The sequence below is a fragment of the Ailuropoda melanoleuca genome, chromosome 5 (assembly GCF_002007445.2).
Source record: "Ailuropoda melanoleuca isolate Jingjing chromosome 5, ASM200744v2, whole genome shotgun sequence".
In the NCBI taxonomy this organism is placed as follows: Eukaryota; Metazoa; Chordata; class Mammalia; order Carnivora; family Ursidae; genus Ailuropoda; species Ailuropoda melanoleuca.
The window spans coordinates 5,429,477-5,453,892 of record NC_048222.1 but is presented as its reverse complement, the minus strand read 5'-3'; the positions used below and the strand labels follow the sequence as shown (position 1 = coordinate 5,453,892).

Genomic DNA, 24,416 nt, shown 5'->3' with positions numbered 1-24,416 from the left:
TATTTAAGAATGGAATCTTAACTGAAGTCTTGCTTTTAGCTTTTTAAGCCATTCTGACACTTCCATAGACACACCCATCTGATAGATGAGAATCCAGGCAGAAAAAGTCTCCTAGAAATGATCCAAGAAGGTCTTTCTTTGTTCCTATACTCTCTGAACCAGCTCTCAACTTACAGCTCTGTAAGTCCCCGTGTTGATCCTGCCTTGACCCCCTGGGTGCTTTTTTTTAAAATTNAAAAAAAAATACCAGGTTTACCTAAAATAAAAGTCCTCTGTAGAAAAGCATTTGCATTCGAGAAGTCAGTACTAACTAAATTAAAAAAGGGATAGAATATTCTATGGCGAGATAGTCCAATGTAGAGTTCATATTTAAGAATGGAATCTTAACTGAAGTCTTGCTTTTAGCTTTTTAAGCCATTCTGACACTTCCATAGACACACCCATCTGATAGATGAGAATCCAGGCAGAAAAAGTCTCCTAGAAATGATCCAAGAAGGTCTTTCTTTGTTCCTATACTCTCTGAACCAGCTCTCAACTTACAGCTCTGTAAGTCCCCGTGTTGATCCTGCCTTGACCCCCTGGGTGCTTTTTTTTAAAATTTTTATTTTATTTTATTTTATTTTATTTTATTTTATTTATTCATTCTGTTCCTGTCTCCAGTGTTTGAACTGCAGTTTTCCCTAAGTTAACTGCTGTCTTCAGTCAGCCCTCAGACCCTCATACTCTCTTGCTATCTGGGCAGGAAACTTCAGTGCAAGTCCTGCCCCTATAAAACCCAGCCCCCTTCTGCCTTCTTGGATTATTCTTGCAACCAAATATGCTAGAATCATGTCTTATTCAGAATTCCATTTTCTTAGAGCTCTCTCTGGAGGTTTCTGTGGGCTAATGGCTCCCCACCCACTTGACATTTTGCCCATTATGCATTATATGTTTCTTCCAAGGAACAAAAATATAACTCTCCTTTCCTGACAGCATGGGAGACCTTCTCTTGTTATTGCTCTCCAGGAAAAATCTCATAATCTAACTAGACAAACCCTTGCTGAAAAATTAGACCAAATGGCATTTGTAAACTCCAAGGAAAGCATTTTTCTTATGTGAAGTATTTCCTAGCTGGAAGTGTTAGAAACTTTACATATACTGATACTGGTTAGGTTTATGGAAAAAATGAAAAGCTATAAACAGCTGGATACACTGTCAAAACTGAACCCTGTCAACCTAATTTTTTCCTCCAGTCCTGTGTGCTGAGAAACTTGCATCATTCTGAATTCACATTTATGACATGGGGAAAAATGAATGGAATAAAGCGTAGCTGCTAAAAGAAAGACTGGGTAGATAGCTTGCTCCATTTTGCTTATGTAGTAATTTCAAATGAAGGAAATAATACTAAAAATAGTGTGTTGGAATTGTGTGTCTGTATCTTCTTTCCAAAATTGTTTTCACACATGAGAAAATCAATGCACCACCAGCTTACCAGTATGCCTGACACCACTGGTGTGAATTTATTGGTTTTTGTTGTTGTTGTTATTGTTGTTTTTTCCATTTTTGACTCATGATCTAAACCCATTAGGCAATGAAATGTCTTGAGAAACAAATAGGCTCTACCTCTCTTGGGTTACCAGGGAACCTTAAAGAATCTAAAGGTCTGAGTGTTTGTTTTCAGTGTCAGATCAAATAAAAATGTTAGATTTTTTTTTTTTTAATTCTTGCTGTACAAATGTGATTTCCTTATAAGGTTCTTTTATTTACTAATTAGCACTCCACTGTCTGACGCATTCTAAAAAGTCTTCTCAGGCCCTTTATAGGATGGAGAGCTACTAGTGAGGGAGTAAGCACAGCGAGTGACTTATTGACCATCCTTGTAGGCTCTGGGGGAGCACAACTGCATCATCAACCGTTTGAAACAAAAACGGGATGCAATGAACGTGTGTGTGTGTGTGTGTGTGTGTGTGTGTGTGTGTGTGTGTGTGTATTTGGAGTGAATGTGATCTGTGGTTAATATTAAATGTAACTAACTTCATTGTCTAGTGTGCCTTTTTAAAAGAATCAGATTAGTGGCATGTCTGAAATTGAACTTTGAATTTAATATACTTTAGAGAAATAACTTCTTGTCTTGACAAGGCACCTGTGACCAATAGAGCCACTTGCTCCTTCAATGAATGCCATTTCTTAAGTGATAGCATTTCTTAAGTGATACTTCTCCGTATAACTTGCAGTCTACCATGATTTTTTGTGGTATAGGGAGGACTTTAGAGCTAACCATAACTGTGTGTTTTTATCTGACATCTTAGCAACATGCCCTTGGGTAAATTACTTAATCTTTGCCAGTCCTTAATTTTGACATGTGTAAAATAATATTTTACATCATTTGGAGAATTGTTACAAGCGTAAGATAAAATATCTTACATAGTGCCTGGGACACAGCGATTATTAAAAGGTAGTCATGGCTCAGGTGATTCCACTGGTGAATTCTATCAAACAATTAAGGAATAATGCCAATCTTACTCAAAATCTTTATGATTTTGAGTAAGCTACACACTTTATGTAGCTATCATAATCCTGATGTTAAACCAAAAAAAAATTTCAAAATGTAGAGACCTTAGCAAAATATTATGAAATAGAATGCAGCAGGGCATAAGTATGATTATATCACAGACAAATTGAGTTTATCCTTTTGAATGCAAATTGAAGCATTTGAAAATTAATCTGTGCAATTCACCAAAAGTACAGAAGAGAGGAAGAAGGCTGCATGATGATTTAAATAAATGCAGAAAAATGTAATGATGTGAAATATCCATTTATAATAAAAAACTTGAAACAGTGGGAATGGTAGACAACTTTACCTGATTAAGTGAATCAATGAAACATATTCAACAAATACTATACTTAATGGTGACATGCTGAAGACTGATAACTAGGCAAGGGTTTCCACTCTCATCTCTTTCAGTTGTTTGTTTCAGATATCCTAGATAAGACAATAAGAGAACAAAAGGAAAGATTATAAAGAAGGCAGTTTAACTATTTACGGATTACATAGTTGATTGCACAAAATATCTTAAAGAATCTGCAACACAAGGGTTAATGGATTTAGCAAGGTTGGAGGCTATGTTGTCGATATACAAACTTAAAGGTATTTTTCCATGCCAGCACAAAAAATGGGAAAAATAATGTTTTTAAGATTTTATTTTTAAGTAATTTCTCCACCCAGCATGGGGCTTGAACCCACAATCACGAGATCAAGAGTTGTATGCTACACCAACAGAGTGAGCCAGGTACCCTGGAAAAGTAATTTTTTAAATTCCACTTCATGTAGCATGTCATCTCGAGACCTCTGTTTCAAGATTGATATATAGATTTAATCTAATCCCAACCAAGGTCCCATTGGGTTTTTTGTTTGTCTTGTGGAAAGACAAGATGATTCTAAAATATATATGAAAATGAAATGGCCCTAGAATGTCCAAAGCAATCTTGAAAAAGGACAAATTCTGACTTCATTACTCTCTATAAAGCTGCTGTATCCAAGACTTTGTGATACCTTCGTTAAAAACAACAAACAAAACAACAAATAGACAAACAGCACAGAATTCAGCCCAGAAATGGAGCCACACTTATACAGTGAACTGGTGACCAACACAGGTGCCAAAACATTCCAGTGTTGAGGGGAAATTATTTTTAGAAAATGGTACCGTGAAACACTGTAACATTAGTGTTTACCTTTTACCATCCACAAAAATTAATTTGAAGTGGATTATAAACCTAGAAATAAAAGCTGATGTTATGTTTTTAGAAGTAAACAGGAGAGTATCTTTGGGGCCAAGCAAAGGTTTCTTAGGTTACAGACAGCAGAGACCATAAAAACTGGTAAGTTGGACTTAAAAGTGAAAATTTGAGCTAATGAGAAAACATTAAGAAATTGACAAAATACATACCTGACAAAGGATTGTTGCCCACAATACTAGGATGCACGTCTACAACTCAATAATAAAAAGACAATTCAGTAAAAATAGAGGCAAAAACTTGGTCAGATGCTTCGCCAGTGAAGGTGTACAAATTGATAAGGTGCAAAAAATGCTAAGCATCATTAATCATCAGGGAAATGCGAAGTTAACCGTAATGAGAGGCATCCATTGGAATGGCTAAATTTACAAAGACTGACAACAAAGTTCAGTGAGGATATGGAACCATTAGAGCTCTTAAGTCTTTTGTGGCTAGGTACAATTGTGCAACCACTTTGGACAAAAGTCTGGTAATTTCTTATAAAACTAAACACATGCGTACCCTGGGACCTACAATTTTACTCCTAGGTATTTTCCAAGGTGAAATAAAAATATATGTCCATAAAAAGACTTGGAGAAGAATGTTCACAGCAGCTTAATTTAGAATAGTCATTAGGGGCACCTGGGTGGCTCAGTCGATTAAGTGTCTGCCTTCGGCTCAGGTCATGGTCCCAGGTTCCTGGGATCCAGCCAAGCATTGGGCTCCCTGCTCAGTAGGGAGTCTGCTTCTCCATCTCCCTCTGCTGCTTGTCCTGCTTGTGCACTCTTGCGCTTGCTCTCTCTCTCTCTGTCAAATAAATGAATAGAACAGAACAGAATAGCTATCTGTGCAAATAGCCGCTCTACATCAAGACAGGATCAGTTGTGAGATTTACAACTGGAATACTTTTCAGCCATAAAAAAGAACTCCTGATTCATGCAACAACATAGATGAATCCCAAAACCTTTATGCTGCATGAGAAACTTCCAGAAAAGAATACATACTGTATGGCTCCATTCATGTCAAGTCCTTGAACAAGCAAAATAAATTTGTGATGAAAACATATCAGAACAGGAGGGTTGGGGCAGGGATTTGACCCAGGAGAGTCATGAGGGAAATTTTGGGGGTGATGGTAGTGTTCTTTATCTTGACAGAGGTTTGTGTTTATATGGGTATATACATTCGTCAAAACTAATGGAATGGTACATTTAAAATTTATGTATTTCCCTGTATATAAATTTCGCTTATGAAATCCTTGAGAAATTTTGAAGTCTTTCCTGCATGCTGAAGTATTTAGGAGTAATGTATATTGAGATTTGTAACTTACTTTGGAATGGATCAGAAAATTGAGTGAAGGAGAGAAGGATGGAAAGATGACTAAGTATCTGATAAAAAGCAAATGTTACCATGTTACCAAATGTTCATTGTAGAATTGAAGTTGGGTTTTCATTGTGTACTTCTCTCAACTTTTCTGTAAGAAAAATTTCATAATGAAGTCATGGGGGAGAAGGCTATTTTTCTGTTAGAAATGATGTTGATTTGCAGGTGAAGGCATTGAAATCCAACTTCTCAAAATCCAAAGTTGTTAAACATATTAAAATTAATAAAGTGTATTAATAAAAATAAAACAGGTATTAATCCAGTGCCTCTACTCCTACAATCCATATCCTTCCTGTGTTATTGTGCTGTTTTCCAAATCCAAACACCCAGAGCCCATGGATTAAACTAGGAAGTGGGCAGGAAGCCTCAGTTTTGTTTTGAATGCCTGTGGCTACTCTCTAGTTTCTTAATAAACTTTTTTAAAAAATTGTTTTTTATTTTTTAAAAAGATAGATAGATTGATTGATTGATTGATTTGAGAGAGAGCGAGTGCAAGCGGGGTAGGGGCAGAGGAAGAAGGAGAAGCCAAGTCCCACCGAGCAGGGAGCCCACTACATACCTTGAGGGGCTCCATCCCAGGACCCTGGGATCACGACCTGAGCTGAAGGCAGGTGCTTCACCAACTGAGCCACCCAGGCACCCAAACTTTTTGGTTTTTAAACAAAAATTATTTTTGAGAGAAGAGATGCTGGTGGTCAGGTAGTTGAGCACACCTTTATTAAAGATCTGTACAAGAAAAATATTGAGATGAAATCAGTGAGAAAATTTATTTTTCCTCCGTCTCTCACGGACTAGGAATTTTACAGACTGAAATAAAATTCCAAGTATCTCAGAATCATTAGCACATGCCATGTGTGTTTTCTTCTTTTCTCGTTCAAAGAGAGATTCAGCAGCGTCTTGCAGATGACGAGTGTGTCTCTTACTCTGAGACCCCACAGGTGGGCTTACAGAGCAGGGAAGGAAAACAGTCCTGGGGGAGCAGGGTCTGGGGCTCCCACCCAGGTCAGATTGCACCTGCTTCTTTGTAGAGCCCCCTTAGCTTGCTTTCCTTATTCGTGTGGGGTTAAAAATAAAACACATTTCAAAGTTGAAAGAAAATGTAAAAAGATCAGCAAGCCCAATCTCCTTATTTTATTGCTCTGAAATTTGAAGCCCCATAGTTTTTTCAAGGTAACAGTGCTAGATAGGAGCAAAGCCATGTTGGAACACCGTTTTTTCCTGACTTCGAGGTTAGTGTAATGGTCTCATCATAGTTACCTCCATTCAGTAGCTGTGAAAGCCCTCCAGGGATAAATGCACCATGGGAATGTGAAATGTTATCAATATTTTTCTTAAGATACATGTAAATATGGCATGCATGTTTTTACTTAGAAAATAAGGGTTTTGAATTATAATATGTGTATTAAGATTTTATGTTAAACCTATAACTATATAACCATGCGTAGATAATCTGACTGTAGGGAAGTAGTCTCTTTGGTAAAATAAATCCTTCAGTTCATACTCAGATCACTATGTTGGATCTTTTTATAGATTATTCTTAAGTGTAATATTCAATATATATAATAAATTCTGAGATTCAGTATTTCAGTTGTAGGTGTCCCACTGGGACCTGGAATCAAAGTCTATAAAGCAACACTGTACAGTATTGTGTTTGAAATAATAGGACCTTGTAACACTGTCACTAAATGCAATAGTATGTTTTCAAATATATTATTTACTTTTTATCCTTAAAAAAACAAAAACCATTTTGAGGTAAAAAAAAAAAAAGTTAACGAAATTTCTTTAAACCAAATGTGTATTGGCAGCTTTTTAATTTTGGTTGTGTTTGTGTTTTGTAGACTTTATGTTAAGACCATTACATACTTGTTTTACGTCATTATGGAGGTATAAAATTGCATATATTTAAATACAGTGTGATCCATTTTGACATGTTTATACACTGGTGAAAACATCTTCATAATCAAGATAAACAATAATTTCATCGTCCCGCAAACTTCCCTTAGAGCTTCTTTGCAGTCCTTCTCTCCTTCCAGCCCCATTTGTAGGCAACCATTGGCTTGCTTCTTTCTTTCCCCTATAGCTTCCATCTTTTATAATTTTACATAAATAGAATCATAAATGTACACTTTTTTGGCCAACCTTCTTCACTTAGCATGTTTTTAGTGTGTTTTTAATAGTCATCTATGCTATTGTGTGTATAAGAATTTCTGGTTTCCTTTTTTTTCTTTGCCCTGTGCTATTCAATTATGTGGACAGACATGCCATAATTTGCTTATCCATTCATCTGTTTGTTGGACATTTCGGTTAATTTCCAGTTAATGGCAATTGCACACTGAGCTGCCAAACCTTTGTGTGGGTATGCTTTCTTTTCTTACGGGTGAATACCTAGAAACTGGAATGGCTGATTTGTAGGATAGGTGTATGCTTAACATTTTGTGAAGCCACCAAATGGTTTCCCAAAGTGTTCCTTCATTTTACATCTCCACTGTGTGAGAGTTCTGTTTGCTCCAAGTTCTTGTCAGCACTCGTTATGGTCAGTCTTTTTCATTTTAGCCAATCTAAAGGATGTGCATTTAATTTGCTTTTCTCTGAGGACAAATGATGTTTGCATCATTTCATGTTGTTTTGGCATTTGGATATTTTCTTTTATGAAGTGTCTAAATCTTTCATCTATTTTCTTTTTTTTTTTTAAATGGGTTGTACGTTACTGTAAATGTTCTTTTCAGAGTTTGAATACAAGTCTTTCATGTAACATTGTGTTGAGAAAATTTTCTTGCTGAATATAGCTTGCTTTTTTTTTTTTTTGGATGTTTTTGTAAGAACAAAAATTTTAAATTTTGAAGAAGTGTGATTTTATCAGTTTTCGGTTCAGTTAATTTGTATTTTCGTGTGTGCTTGTGCATTCTTTCTGCAAAAACTGCCCACCATGAGATTACATGTATCTTCCTGTATGTTTTCTTTTGGAAGTGTTACCATTCTAGGTTGTACGCTTAGGTCTATAATCTTTTCTGAATCCATGTTTGTTGAGTGTGAGGTAAGGATCATTGCACTTTTTCTTTCATTTCTGATTTGCATTTGATCCAGTATCACTTGTTGAAAACACTATTTTTTTCCCGTTGTACTGCCTCGACACAGTTGTTAAAACTTGACCATATTCATGTGGGTTTATTTCTGGACAGACTCTTTTTTTCATAGATGTAGATCTCTATCTTTTTGCCAATAAAACACATTCCTAAATAGCTTTATAAATCTTGAAAGAAGGTAAAGCAAATTCTCCAACTTTTAACTATCTAGATTCTTTGAAATTTTAAATAAATTTTAGAATCATGTTGTCCGTTTCTACAAAAAAAAAAAAAAAGCCTAGTTGATTTAGTTTGGAATTACATGGAATCTGTAGATCAGTTTGGGACAATTGCCATCCGTGGATATGGTGCATCTTTCCATTTATTTCTTCTTTAATACAGTAATATTTTGTAGTTTTTAGTATAGAGGTATTGGGTATCCTTTCTTGGATTTATTCCCAGGTGTTCTTTTTTCCCCTCACTAATGTAAAAGGAATTATAAAAAATTCATTTCAATATTTGCTATTAATACATTATTATAGAATCACTTTAAAAAAATACTAGCGTTTGTGTGCACCCTGCTAAGTCTTTCATTAGGTTTGTGTAGACTTTTATGGGTTCCTTGGTATTTTCTAGGTAAGGAATCCTATAAACATGCAAATATTGATAGTTTTACTACTGTTTTTTTGACTGTTACTTATTTCTTTTCTTCTGTTAATGCAATGGGTAGGTCTTGCAGTTAAATGTTGAATGACAATATTGAAAGCAGACTTTCTTGCCTTCTTACCTCATGGGGAAAAAATTAGGTCTTTCACTTTTGAACTGTGATATTGGGTATGTTTTCCCTGGATGTCTTTATCAGTTTAAAGAAATTCTTTGCTATTCCTAATTTGGTGAGAGATTTTCTTTTTTCTTTCTTTCTTTTTTTTTTAAATCATGAAAGGTGTTGAAATTTGTTAAATGCTTTACTCTTTGCATTTATTGAAATGATCTTTTTTCTACTTTATTCTATTAATACAGTGAATGACCTCGATTTCTGCATGTTAAACTAACCTTGCATTTTAAGAAAGGTTTCATTGGTTATGATATTACTGGGTTTACACACATCCACAAACACACACACAATTATATTCTACTTGATATCATTTTTTAAAGGATATTTTCATCTATTGCAGGGATATTGAAATGTGACTTTATTTTTTTATAAGATCTTTTTTAGATTTTGATATTAGTATCATGTTGGCCTTGTAAAGTTGGACAGTGACCCCAATTTTTTTATTTTCTGAAAATATTTAAGAAAAATAAGTGACTTGGGAGTCTGCCAGAATTCACTACTAGAAAGATTTGGCCTGGAGTTTTCTTTTAGGAAAGGTATTTCGTAATTTAATTTCATATATATTCCAACTTTCTATTTTCATGTGTCATTTTTGGTAAGTTGCATTTTTCAAGTAATTTGTCAATTTTTTATAGTTGTCACATATTTTACTGTCATATTGTATTTTTTACATGATGAATTGACATTGATAATTTGCCCTTCTTGTCATTTGAAATATTCCTTTTATTTAAAAAAAAAATCTTTTTAAAAATTTTTATGTATTTATTTTTGAGAGAGAGAGCCAAGCAAATACAAGTGGGGGGGGAGGGGCAGAGGAAGAAGCAGACTCCCTGCTGAGCAGGGAGCCTGATGTGGGACTCAATCCTAGGACCCTGGGATCGTGACCTGAGCCAAAGGCAGGTGCTTAACTGACTGAGCCACCCAGGTGCCCTGAAATATACCTTTTAATCTCTCAAAATACTTTTTGTCTTGAAATTTGTGTTCTCTGATATTAAAGTTTCATTTTTTGCTTACTAACTGTATAGTATACATTTGTCTATTCATTACTGTAAACCTATTTTCTTTATGCTTAAAGTGTCTCTCTTACAGCCAGTATATAGTGGTTCATGCTTACAATTCATTCTGCCAATCTGTGCCATTTAATTAGTGTCTTCAGACTGTGGTTGAATTTATGCTCTCCATTATATTATTTTGTTTGTCCCCTCTAGTTTTTGATTCTCACTTCCTTCTTCCATGTGATCTTTTATATTATTTGAGTATTCTTTCCTATTCCAGTTTAGTTTAATGTTTATATTTGGCAAAGCCTTTTTTGTATTTTCTTTTATAAAAGTATTTTCTCTAGGAATCACATTTTGCATACCAAACACTTCAGTCTATTTTAAGTTACTACTGTATGATTTCACATAAAATGTAGAAAAATTTATCCCCCGCTGTCCATTATTTTATAGCTTTCATGTGTATTATATCTATATATACTGAAAATCCTGCCAGCTAATAAAATAGTTTTTCTTTTAGTTATATGCGTTCTAAAGAAGTTAAAAAATTAAATTAATCTATAACATTATCGAAAAATTTATCATTTCTCTTTATTCATTCCTTTTGGTATCACTTTCATTCACGGTGAAGAACTTCTATCAGCAAATCTTATATATCATATCACCTGGTGACTATCTTATATTTTCTTTATTTGAAAATGCATTGATTTCACCGTCAGATTTGTAGGATATTTTCACTAGCTATCGAGTTCTTGTTTGACGTTTTTGTCCATTCAGCCCATAAAGATGATGTTCTGTCATTAAGCTTGCAGTGCTTCTGATGAGAAATCTTTGGTATTTCAAACCATTGCCCTGTGTAGAATGGGCCAGATAGATATAGATAGATTTTTTTCAAAAATTTTTTCTTTATATTTGTTTTCACCATTTTAGCTGTGTCTGGATGTGGTTTTCTTTGTGATTGTGGATCTGTAAATTTATTTATGTGACTATATTTAGTAAACTTTCAAGCAGTTACTTAAATTGTTTTCTCAAAAATGGCATGGTGTGACATGTGGAATCTAAAAAAGTTGAATAGGTAGAAGCAGAGATTAGAATATTGGTTATTAGAGGTATAGAGTTGGGGCAAGTGGGGAGATGTTGGTCAGTGGGTACAAAGTTGCAATTATGTAGCATAAATAAGTGTAGAGATCTAATGTATAGCATGATAACTATAGTCAATAATACTACATTGAGTATTGGTGATTTGCCAGCAAAGTAGTGACTTTAGTTATCATTTCACTACCTGTATGTGTATCAAATCATCATGTTGCCCACCTTAAATATATACAATTTTTATTTTAAAAAAGTTCTTTTTCAGTTTCTTTTTCCTTTTCTTGTGGTTATCCAGTTATATATGTTAGGTATTTGGAAATGTCCCACATTTGTCCCTCTGGGGGCTTTCTTCATCTGTTTCAATTTTTTTGCCACTATTTTTTAGATTTGGATTGTTTCAGTTGATCCGTATTAAAGTTCCTAAATCTTTCTTGTTTTATTTCCATACCGCTATTGAGTTCACCCAGTGAATTCTTCCTTTTAAATATTTTTTTTGCTTCCAAGACTTTCATTTTTTTATTATTTACTTTTCTCTGTTGAGAAATTGTATTTTCATTTATTTCAAGAGTATTTTCTTTACTTATAGAGCATAGTTATCCTAGCTGCGTAAATGTCTTTGATAGCTTCAACACCTAGACCATCTTTTTGTTTTTTGGTCTTTTTTCTTTGAGAATTGACCACATTTTCCTGTGTTTTGTTTTGTGTTTGTTTTTGTTTTTTTTTGGGGGGGGGATGTTGAGTAGTTTTGGAATGTATTCTGGGTATTATGAAGATTGTGTTGTGCAGAGTCTGTCATAATATTTCTATTATAACCATCTGGAGATGTTGGTATTTATTTTAGCTGGCAATTAGGCCACTTACATTCAGACTATATGTTGCGCCTCACCTTTGGGAAGTGATTCAGACCTCAGTTCATCTTTCTCATGCTTGGCCATATTGGTTTGTTGTGTGTCTAATGCATGTGGTCAGAAGTCTCAGATCTCTGTTCAGCTCTTAATGCCTTTGATACCTTCACTGGCACTGTCTTGTACATGCTTAGCTCAGGAATTTAAGCGATGCTTATTCGCAGAATTAAGGGATTCCCCTTTCTCTCACTCTTTCATCTCTGGGGTTTGCTCTAAACTCTCTGGCCTGGTGGAATCCTTACTTCTGATTCTTCTTGCCAGAAAGAGTTTATTGGAGATTTTTTTCTACTTGTGCAGTCATCATTGCTTCTCCCTTTGCAACTAGGGTCATACTGCACAAAAAAAATCGAAAAGAGACTCATCACTATGCAACTCACTTTCCCAAGTTTTGATTCTCTTACATCATCTGTCTCCTGTTTAGAGTCCTCAGGTGGCTGAAATAGATATGCATATGTGTTGCTATGTTTACGTATGTGCGTATGTATCTCTATATATCTCTATCTATCTATATAAAGTTTAAGGTTTTTAATTGTAATCTTCATGAGGAATGGGTGATAGTTGGCTCACCGTACCCCAACTGAATCAGAACCCATATTGAGTTTTTCCCCCCAGAAAAAAATTAACTGTATGTCAAGTATGGAATCTCCAGTTTAGCAAAACCATTGTGACAAAGTTCTCTTCAGGTACGAGTTGTGCTGCAGAGAAGAGCAGAAGTGATAGTCAAATTGTGTTCATTACAAACACACACAAACACAATTTAAGAAAAGATGTCCTGTGATACTTCAGATTCTGCATACCAACTAATCTTTGCATTTATCTTTATTTCAAAGGCATGGAAGACAATGCTATGCTTTTTTCCCCTCCACTGGGTTGTTAAAGACAAATAGATTATACGTGCTTGGAGCCATCAGGATCAAACTATATATAACTCAACTGTACAACTAAGCTTTAGGTATTGTTCAAGCCCCTTAGGACTGATACTTTGTAGTGACTTAAATATGTTTCAGTTAAGAATAAAGCATTTAAGAATTAACATTGGTATTTCCTGTTGTGAAATGCATGTAGTGGGTCGGTGCCAACTTCCTAATGAATGTGACTTTATATAATAAAAAAATCAAAGGATAAATTATTATGTCTGAATGATGTGTATTTTAGAAATAGTGCAATATTCTTTTTTGTTTCTCAGAATAAACAGAGGCTGATGTGTATTGTGTATTAAATATTTCTGCTTTTTGGGTAGTGATTAAGTGAGCCTCTTAAGGTGATGAAGAATGAGGGCAGCAACGCCGTTTTATGCAACAATGAAATTATATTGTTTTCTTAAAACATAGGATGTATGAACATGCGATAAAGCATAGGATTTTCCATAAGCTTAAGATAACCCTTTTGACCCCGAATTAGATCAAGTTATTTAAATAGGGCTCAGATAAGGAACACATTGCAGTTCAGGTGAAAGAATTTTGTAATGTGCACTTTCCAAGCATTTATATTTCTTCTTTCCTCCTTGACATTGTAAGTACAAAAATATCAATTCTCTGAATTTACATTATTATTTGTAAAATGATGCACCATTTAGACATTTTGTTATATGGCAACACGAATGCAGAAAATACTTGTGTTTAAGCTCTTTTTTATTATATCAAATTACCCCCAATGTTTTACATTTTTAAAAATTGAGAGGTAATTTGCATTCAGTACAATGCACAAATCTTCGTGTGAAGCACCATAACTTTTCACAAATACAGGTTCTCCATATGTCACCCCAGATCAAGTTCTGGATCCTGTCTCTCAGCCCCGACCCCTGAAACATTTTTCATCACCCTTCCTTCTCAATATCCTCCATCCCCAGCCAGAGTTAATCATTTTGAGTTTTGTCAGCACATATTAGTTTCCCGTTCTTAAACTGTATGTAAATAAAATCACACAGTATGTGCTCTTTCACATAATGCTTTGAGGTTCATGTGTTATATGTCTCTATAGTTCTTATGTTTCCACTAGTGAGGAGTATTTAGTTTTATCAGTATGCCCCAGTTTGGTTATCCATTTTTCCCTTGCTGGCTTGCTTCCATTTTGGGGCTATTATGAATAAAAACACTTAGAATTTTCTTATACACATCTTTTTGTGGACATAACTCACATTTTTCATATGATATAAGTTCATTATAAATTCTGTTTAATATAGCAGTTTCTCCATTCCTTTTTCATGTCAACTTTTAGAAGATACTTGGCTATAAAAAGAAAAAAATGGCCCCAGATGTATAAGTTAAGCTAAAATATGTTAACATTTTTGAAAATTAGTTGCCCTTTTTTTGAAACATGGATTGTCCATATTCGATTCTCTTGTACAAACTGTAAAGAAAAATTAAGCATTGTAAATCTATAGAAGGCATATGAAAATTAAAACATACCACCTCTATGAGATTCTCTTTTTCCAAACAAGTTACATGATGGTTTTCTCCCTCAAAGACCAATCACACGGCAGCATGTCTTTTCCCCACTGTGCTATTTGACTTTACCATATAATAAGCAATTATATGTCCCTCTCCTCCTGAGACTACAAGCTCTTTGAAGACCAAGGGCATCTGTGTCTTACTCATCTTTTCATCCCTGGAATCTAGCACTTTGCCTGGCACATGGTAGGTAGACTTTATGTGTTGTGTGACCTGAATGGCTGCCTTTTGTCTAGAGGCTTTATTTGCCTTGCAGAAGTTGTTTTTGCCATGGAAACATAACACACACTTAGCTTTAGCTCAGGCATTCACTCTTCCATTTAAGTCTTTTGTTTAATACGTGAGCTGACTTATCCCAGTTTCCTGTTTCTATAGAGTAGGCTTTTGATGGAAATGCACACTACCAAGAACCTATGGAATGTTTGTTTTATTAGTCTCATTACATTATATTAAACTTCCCTGATGTGTCAAGGAGGAAAAAAAAACTTCAGGTAAAGACTTTATATGTATGTGCCTATACATATATACACAGTATATTCTTCACTTTTTTTCTAGGGTATATGGTCCCTGGTGCACTCTGTACTTAGTGGTAGAAGGCAAACCTCATTTTCCCTTTTTTATTGTGGGCAAAAAACACATTATCTGTTTAGCACAATTAAAAGACCTTGAAATTATGCATGATTTTCATTACTACTGGGATTTCTGTATCGAATCAAAGGTCATTATTCTAATCATCTCAGACCCCTCTTTTTCCCTAATAGATCTTTGCAATGCCCATCTGTCAGTGGTTCGTGGTATAACCTTTTCTGATAGGGGCAGGATACCAGATGGACAGCAGATGGGAGTTTTGCCCTGCCTCTTGACTCAGGTCCTGGCCCAGGCAGAAACTGTCAGCGATTGTCAGTTTGTCCTCACAGCTTGTGGGTGCCAGTACTGTATTTGGTATTCCAGCCATGGGTCTGAATGATGCCAAGCTGGATCAGCTATGGGTCATTGTGACTAGTTAATGATTAAGAACTAACATGGTGGGGGATACCCAACGAGCCTATAAAGCACTTCCTTTCTGTTTCACTAGGTACTAGATGTTCAGAACCCCAGAGTCCGTTCTCAAGATCAATGTGGCATTATTAGGAAAATATTATTGTACTATAGGTCTTTATGTATTTTTAAAATCTAACTCCGTTTGCCCAAAGTCTTTGTTTCTGTGTAAAAGCACATGAGGTAGCAAGTGAGAAGTAGAGATGTGCAGGCAGCGGCTTGAACCTTAACTGTTTTTGTCTACATTGTTGGACAACTTGTCATCTTCTGGAATTCCTAAAGGTAATGGGTGTTAAAACTTGGTCTACTGATAACATGTCAAATGCAGTAACCGTAACTGCCCGTGCCATAGCATTCAAAGAGGGTTCATGAGATCGCTGGTCTTTACAAGGGGAGAGAAGAAAGTCTTTTTCATTCTTTTTCTTTTCTTCTGAGCTATTAAGCACACACTCTTTTTAATCTGTGCTTGAATTTGTTGCTTTACAAGTGACTGTCTTCATTGTAGGTATAAACTGGATTCAAGTAAACAGATGAGGCTGAGTAAATCATAACGGTGGTTAAGCCTTGAAAGTAACTGTGAAAAAAAAAAAAAAGACCATGAGTCAAATTGTGTGCTGAGCTAAGAGGGTTTTATTTTTTCTTAGTTTCTTTAGACTTAGAGCTTCACAAAGATCATATTGTTCCCTTTCTTTAGCTGAGCTAAATCTCAACTTTGATAAGAACAGAAGAAAGTTTATGTAAGGAATAGGTGTCTACCCATCTTTAGATAATTGTCCATCCTGAGTATAGAACACCATCAGTCTCTCAACCCAGCCAGCATGAACTTAGTGCCCAGTATTCAAGGGGCCCCTCAGAATGCTCCATTCCTTCCTTGTACTCTGGACTAAATTGAAATATGGTGCCGATTTTTAAAAACTATGCTTGTGTTCTTGGGTGAGATTGTGTATGCTTGTGTATGTGTGTGTGTAATTACCCATCAGATTATACATTTGATAGGTGACCAAGGTACCTTCTTTTTGGAACCATGGTACTCTGTCTGGAGCTTCCTTTGAAATCAACTCATTGATTCTTTTAAAGGAATCTTGAAATAGAAAAAATCTTGTTACAGCGCTGCCTGGGATGGCCTAAAGGACTGTGTTACACACCTGCTAGGGATAAATGTACTTTAACGTGGATCTTGCTAACATGATTTCAGGTGAGGTGTGGACAGGCTCTAATTAGTTATAAATCTCTAAGTGCTGGAAGGGAGGCTTAGCTCGAAAGTCCCCATCTGACTGATACTGCTGTGACACTCTAATCCCAAAAAGTGGTATCATAATGAATTCCCATTAGCCATGGAGTTAAGGCAAAGTCATGAACTTGAGGAAAGTGAGCAGTCCCTGTGATTTAGCCAGTTAGACAGAAGCTCTCCTTTGCCAGCGCACCGCCTGATTCCCCCAGACTCGTTCTTGCATTTGGGAGGCAACTCTCAGAAGAAAGGTTACAACCATAATGAACTGTTCTACAGAAAGTTTTAAGCCATCTTATGTTGGATGTCTTCAATAAACAGCTAAGTTCTCGTATTTAAGTCTCCCTGTACATTGTCGAGAGCTGATGGGTTTCAAAGTGCTTTTCCATGCTTTATCTCTTCTGATTTCAAAACATCCTCATTAGGCAAGCAGAGAAGAAATCTAAATAACTGAGAAAACAAACCAAAGTTCAGTATCTGGTTTGATTAGTAATTGCCTTTTTTTAATATAATTTTTATTTTGTTATATTAGTCACCATACAGTACATCCCCAGTTGTTGATGCCATGTTCCATGAATCATTGTTTGCATATAACACCCTGTGCACCATGCAATACGTGCCCTCCTTAATACCCATCACCGGCCTATCCCAATCCCCCACTCCCCTCCCCTCTGAAGCCCTCAGTTTGTTTCCCAGAGTCCACAGTCTCTCATGGTTCATTGGCCCTTCTGTTTACCCCCTTCATTCTTCCCTTCCTTCTCCTACTAATCTTCCTATTTCTTATGTTCCATAAATGAGTGAAACCATATGATAATTGTCTTTCTGTGCTTGACTTATTTCACTTAGCATAATCTCCTCCAGTCCCATCCATGTTACTGGAAATGTTGTGTAATCGTTCTTTCTGATGGCTGAGTAATATTCCATTGTATATATGGACCACATCTTCTTAATCCAGTCATCTGTTATAGGGCATCTCGGCTCCTTCCACAATTTAGCTATTGTGGACAATGCTACTATGATTGCCACAGCCGTCAATACTGGATCAATAATGGCGAACTCACAGAAGGTCCTTACCTTCAAGAAACTTCCATGCTCATAGGCAGTAGGGATGCTGAATAGATTAGCATACACTGGAATGTCACATCTGAATGAAAATTATCACAAATACTAAAGTAGGCCCAAGTGTCAGAGATGGAGAGGGGGGTGTGCTGCTTTAGGTACGGGGCCAGAGAGAGGCTATCTCTGATTGCGTGTGTGTGTGTGTGTACGTACATTTTGGCACTGTTGGCTTTTTATTGAGATATACTTCACAGATTTACAGAGTGAGAATTTCACAGATTTTAAGCATGCAGTCCAACGAGTTTTGATAAATATAACCTGCGCCCCTGCCGATATGTAGACTGTTTCTATCCTCAGAGAAAGAGCACCTCTGCCCGCTTACAGTCAGACCTGTTATCTCCACTCTCCAAGGCAACCCTCTTCTGATTGTTTCATCATAGATCAGTTTTGCCTGCTCTGGAAGTGGAGTCATGCAGTGTGTACTCTTCTGTGGCTGGATTCTTTCCTCCTCTTAAGATTGTTGATGTTTATTCATGCTCTTGCTCTATTGAGATCCTATTTTTTATCATGTTCCCTTGTCTGGGTGTACCAAAGTTTCTTTTAATCCCCTTTCCAACTTGGATTGTTTCTAGTTTGGGCCATTAGAAATAATGATGTTAGGAACATTTTTTTTTGTACCAGATTGTTTGTGTGTGCACACACACACACACACACACACATATTTCTCTCTGGTAAATACCAAATACCAAAGGGTAGGTGTTGAACTATAAAGATAACTTCCATACCAGTTTCCAAAGAGGTTGTACCATTTTCCCGTCACAATAGCAATTCAGGAGAGTTCCGTTTTTGTTTTTTGTTCCACCCCCCNTTCCCCCCCCCCCCCCCCGCCCCACTTCACATCCTCATGAACATTTGGTGTTGTCAGGCTTTCAGATTCCATTTGAGTGGGTGTATGAAGGTGTCGCATGGGGTTTTGATTCACATTTCCACAGTGACTCATGTTGGTGAGTTCTGCTTCATAAGCTTACTGGCTTTTCACGTGTATTCCTTTGTGAAATGCCCATTCAACTATTTTGCCCGTATTTTAAATTGAGTTGTTGGTCTTTATATCATTGAATTGTAGGAGTTAGAACTCTGTTGTCAGATACGTGTACTGTGAACGTTTTCTCCCAGTCTGTAGCTTTATCTGCTAATTTTCCCCAGTGACTTCTTTCAAAGGGCGAAGGTTTTCATTTTAATGAGGTTAACGTTATAATTTTTCTCTTCTTTAACTATCATTGTTTTCTTGCATTTCTAGGAAATTTTTGCCTTCCCCAAGATCACAAAGATATTCTTTTATGTTTTCCTTTATCGTTTAATTTTGCTATTTAGATCTATGATAATCTAGGATGCATTTTCATATAATGTGAAGTATGGGTAAAAGTTCATCTCCCCCCACCACCGTAAACAGCCAATTGTTACTAGTTGAGGAGATCTCTCTTTATCTTTAGAAAAGTTTTGGGGGGGACGCCTGGGTGGCTCAGATAGTTAAGCATCTGCCTTCAGCTCAGGTCATGATCTCCAGGTCCTGGGATCAAGCCCCATGTCCTCCCAGCACAGCAGGGAGGATGCTTCTCCTTCTCTGCCTCTCCCCCTGCTTGTGCACACGCATACTCTCTGTCTTAAATGAATAAATAAAATCTATTAAAAAATAAATAAATGAAAAATAAAATTTATATTAAAAAAATGCTTTGGGGCCTTGGTTGAAAAGTCACCACTATGGGCTTCTATTTAGAATGTAGAAATATGAAAAGAACAGTGTTCCCATCCTTCTAACAACAACAAAATGGTAGAAAATTTGCAAATACGTAACACTTCTTCAACCCACAAGAGGGCTGAGGTCCCAAGGAAACCAAGTGACTTAAATGCTAAGGAAGGACGAGTGCCTCTGAAGAGAGATGGGGTGCAAGCACTTGCTTACCAGAGGCCTGTATGTCTAGATGCTGGCAAGCAGAATTCCACCAACATGGTTAACAAATTGCCTAAAGCTCAGTGTAGGGTAGCAAGAGAAGGTAAAATTCCGGGAACTGTAGATACTAATAGAATTTGCAGTCATTCCAGGCTCTTCTATGATGCCTAAAAGATGCATAAGAATGATAGGTCAAGAGTCCTGAGAATTCATTCTTACCTGAAGGCCAGGGGAGAGGATCAGCTCTGGTGGAAGGAGAGGCAGGTAATCCTGCCTCTGTCATTTTGCCCTGTGTTTCCTGTAGAATGAAAGCCTTTAAACCACATGGGGAAGAACAATAAACTCTTGTCCTTAGGGTGCTGGTGGAAGCTTGTCTGGCCAGCCATATATCTTGGGCTCAGACCTACAGGTCAGGAGTGGAGCGGGACCCATGAGGAAGTTCTGCTTCCCAGACCCCGGAACTCAGTGTCTGCCTACTTAGAACAGAGAACACCTCAATTCCCACCACCTGGCCAACAAGTGTCAAGGAGCTAATACTGGTATGATCCCAATTTACATATGGAAAACTAAGGGCAGAGACATTAAATTGCTCAGCCAGTAAGGGGAAAACAGATTTGAGCCAGGAGAGTCTGGCACTGAGTCCCTGTAACTGCTGTATAATGTTGCAGGGGCTGTGCAGTGCGCATGCTGATGAGAATGAGGCAAGTCCGAGGAATGGGCCACTCCAGAGTGGAGGTAAGTACTTGAGGGAATATATGATTTTAAGAATGTGGTACAGGAGCACCTGGGTGGCTCAGTCAGGCGTCTGCCTTCGGCTCAGGTCATGATCCCAGGGTCCTGGGATGGAGCCCCACGTCGGGCTCCCTGCTCAGCCAGGAGTCTGCTTCTTCCTCTCCCTCTCCCTCTGCCCCAATCTCCACCCTCATACTCTCTCTCACGCTGTCTGTCTCAAATAAGTAAATCTTAAAAAAGAAAAAAAAAAAAAAAGAATGTGGTGCCGTCTTGGGCGCCTGGGTGGCTCAGTTAGTTGAGCATCTGACTTTTGATTTCAGCTCAGGTCATGATGTCAGGGTCATGAAGTTGAGCCCCGTGTTGGGCTCTGCTCTCGGCGGGGAGTCTGCTTGAGATTCTCTCTCCCTCTCCCGCTCCTCCCTTCTCTCTCTCTCTCTCTCTCTCTCAAAATCTTAGAAAGAATGGGGTGCAGCCAATAAAGCAAATTTAACAGAGCTGCTAGCCCAAGTGAGGGATGAAAAGGGTCCATTGTATTTAGCAACTTAGAGAATTATCTGTATCATTAGCAGGAGATGGTTTCATCAGACTGGCAAAGCTGGGAACTGGAATCCATTGGATTCAGAAGTGAATGTGGGATGAAGATGATAAGTCAATAAAAATATTTCATTTCCCCCAGAAGTTTGGATAGGAAAAGAAGGATCAGTGCATAGGTGGTGACATGGGAACAGGAGTGGTTTTTAAGGGTAAAAGTGATTGGCGCTTGCTTATAAGACAAGGGGAAGATGTCAGCAGGATGGGAAAATTTCTCATCCTAAGAGAGGAAAGGGCCAGTTGGAGTGGCGTAAGCTTAGTTGATGTATCTGGGATGTGTATTGAGAGTGGTTCCTGGGAGTACACGTACTCTTATGTATAATATTAAAAGACAAATAATTTGTAGAGTTTCAATATATCCTATGTCAGATAGTAACTTATCTATGCTTAGAGATCTATCTATTAATGTCACCTATATCTTCCTGGTAATTTTTTTTTTTTTTTGAATGAGGAGCAAGGAAATGTTTCCTCTTCAGTGATGTGTGTTGATAGGCACTTTGTCAGAATATGGCTTGTTGATAACGGTGCAATAAACCACTGTTGCTCTGATGTAGTAATATGTAACAGACACAATAACTCAAATCATTCCATCTTACTTGACATAATGCAAAATGGCTTCAAAAACGAGACCCAAAGTAGCAGCTTGAAACTCCAAGAAGCATGAGTTTTGGGGTTTCCACTTGGGCAGCGGTGTCTTGGAGGGCAAGGGCTGTGCAAACATTCATGTGCTTATCATTGTTCCTAGGATGGTAAAATGCCTCAAAAATGCCAAGTGTATTGAAAGAGAGTAACATTGATGGAAGTCTATTACCAATATTTAATTGTTTTATTATTTTTTTAAAGATTTATTTATTTTAGAGAGAGAGAGAATGTGAGTGAGGGGAGGGGCAGAGGAAGGAGGAGAGAATCCTTGAGCAGACTCCCCACTGAGCATGGAGCCCAACAGGGGGCTGAGGTCATGACTGGAGCCAAAGTCAAGAGTTGGACGCTCAACCGACTGAGTCCCCCAGGCACCCCTGTTGTCAGCATTTTAAAGCATGTGGCTATTTGATCATTTTCAATCCTGTATTTGATGACTGGTAGAACCTCTAGAAGTCCTGGACTTTTCAACTGTGGTTGAAGTCATGAACTTTCAGCTGACGTCAGAGATTTAGTCATGGTAGCCAGTTACTCTGGTCAATGTAGAAGGCATTCCAGTTGGCAGAAACACTGGCAGCATTCTTCTCTTATGCTTCTAAATCCTTGACTGAGTGGATAAGATTGTTTGGTAAGACCTGTTTCCATTATATGCATCTGATTCTAAATATTCACCCCTTCTAATAATACAAATACAGTACATTTGTTATTTTAAAAACTGCATTACTTTTTGCTCCAAACATGTGAGATGGGTTTATTTATATCCACATCTTAAATATTGAGACATACGAATAAGAAAATGACATTTTCCTTTGGAATTCAAATCGACAATGGGAACTTTAGGTTGGCTGTCACAGTGGGTCACATGGAAGAACTTGGCCAAGTTTATCAGCCATATTTGGCCTAGTTTACTGCATATGTTTGCCAGATGCAAAAGCCAGCTTGTTGCTCGAGGGCACAGAAACCTGGAGAAACTTGTGCTTGGAACTTGTGCCATTTAATCCACTGGGTGTCTTTCTTTTTTCTTAGAGTTTACACAGAGAGGTCAGGTTGTCCCAGTGGAACATAAATAGAATGAGGCTTCTCTGCCTTTCACAAGCTACAGAGGACTTTTATAGAATACTCTTGTCAAGTATTTTTGGTAACACAACTAGGGGGAAAAAAAAAACCAAACCCTACAAATATGAGCTTTACGGTGAAAAAATACAGTTCTAGGTACAACTGTTTGAACAACTGAGTTGAATAAACATCTTTTATCGAGGGATCTCAGTGCCTTGTGGAAGTTGTCACTTAGGACACCCCGAAAATATTTGTATTCATATGAAATTCGTCCCCTATGTTACTGTTTCAGAAATTTTGACAAATCAATCACACAATCAAAGGTCACACGTTTGTAGCTGATTCAGACCTGAAAATGAATAGAGATGTCAAAGCACTGAGCATATTGGATATTTACACATGAATAAGCAAGATGGCAGAAATTGTTTTCCAGATCTCTCTCTCTCTCTCTCTCTTTTTTTTTTGCCTTTGCATGTTTTTGGTAATTCTTCAAGTGGCAATTTTCATAGAATATGTTGTCATATTTATGTTAGCTTGTGGTTAGCATATATATAATTCCACAGTTCTATCATTATATCATAATATGTAATTATGTGGGGATATGTAAATGCTCTCCCTGCACAAAAGAGGAAAAAATGGGTCTGGGTTTTAATTTCCCTTATTGAAATATCTCATGACTATTTGGTATTTGGGGGATAACTGTACTTCTTAAAATTAAAATTAGAGGTTTTAATTACATTTTAAAGCAAGAACCCTAACATTTTAGAGTATACATTTGGGTTTCAGAATTTGGAAAAAATGGAATTCTGACACATTCATGGTACTTTCCCCCTTCACCCCCATTTTACATGTGAATGCTCTGGTCACTCTAGCTAGCAAAGGAAACCTTGGATTATTCTCATAAAGTCTTCACGTAACAAAACACCTAACCTCTAACTGAAAAATCATGACCTACCTCTGAAGGGAGGCTCCCTGTAATTCTCAGATTACTGGAAACAGTCATATTTATGGAAAATGTTTTAATGAAGTTTACCACATTTTATTTTTTAATGATGTGTGTGTGTGTGTGTGTGTGTGTGTGGACAGCTGCCATTGCTCCAGAGAGGAAGTGTTCATAGTCTACTGAGGCTGTTGAGATATGAACGGACCAGGGATAAGTGAACAAAAAGTGAACATGGCTGGTTCTCATGACTCCCATATTGCTACATACTCCACATTTCCATCTTTCCCTTTCAGATTAAGATTTGTTGAGACAGGATTGGGGCGCCTGGGTGGCTCTGTTGGTTAGATATCTGAATCTTGGTTTTGGCTCAGTTCATGATCTCAGGGTCATGACATGGAGCCCTGGATCAGGCTCCTCATTAGGCATGGAGTCTGCTTAACTTTCTCTCTCTCCCTCTGCCTCCCTGTTTGTGCTCTCTCACTCTCTTTAATTAAAAATATATATATATATGTATATATATATTTAAATATTTTATTTATTTATTTGACAGAGAGAGAGAGACAGCCAGTAAGAGAGGGAACACAAGCAGGGGGAGTGGGGGAGGAAGAAGCAGGCTCCCAGCAGAGGAGCCTGATGTGGGGCTTGATCTCAGGACTCCAGGATCACGCCCTGAGCCGAAGGCAGACGCGTAACAATTGAGCCACCCAGCG

At 37.2% G+C, this 24,416-nt stretch overlaps 1 long non-coding RNA gene across 3 annotated transcripts in view; it reads left to right on the top strand.

Annotated features, from left to right (window-relative positions):
• The window catches only part of LOC105234804, a 308,636-nt gene that overhangs the window by 53,962 nt on the left and 230,258 nt on the right, over positions 1-24,416 (top strand). For all 3 annotated transcript variants that reach the window (XR_004625355.1, XR_004625354.1, XR_004625353.1), the window contains exon 2: positions 20,414-20,480. This is a non-coding gene — a long non-coding RNA (uncharacterized LOC105234804). The remainder of the gene's footprint in view (positions 1-20,413; positions 20,481-24,416) is intronic.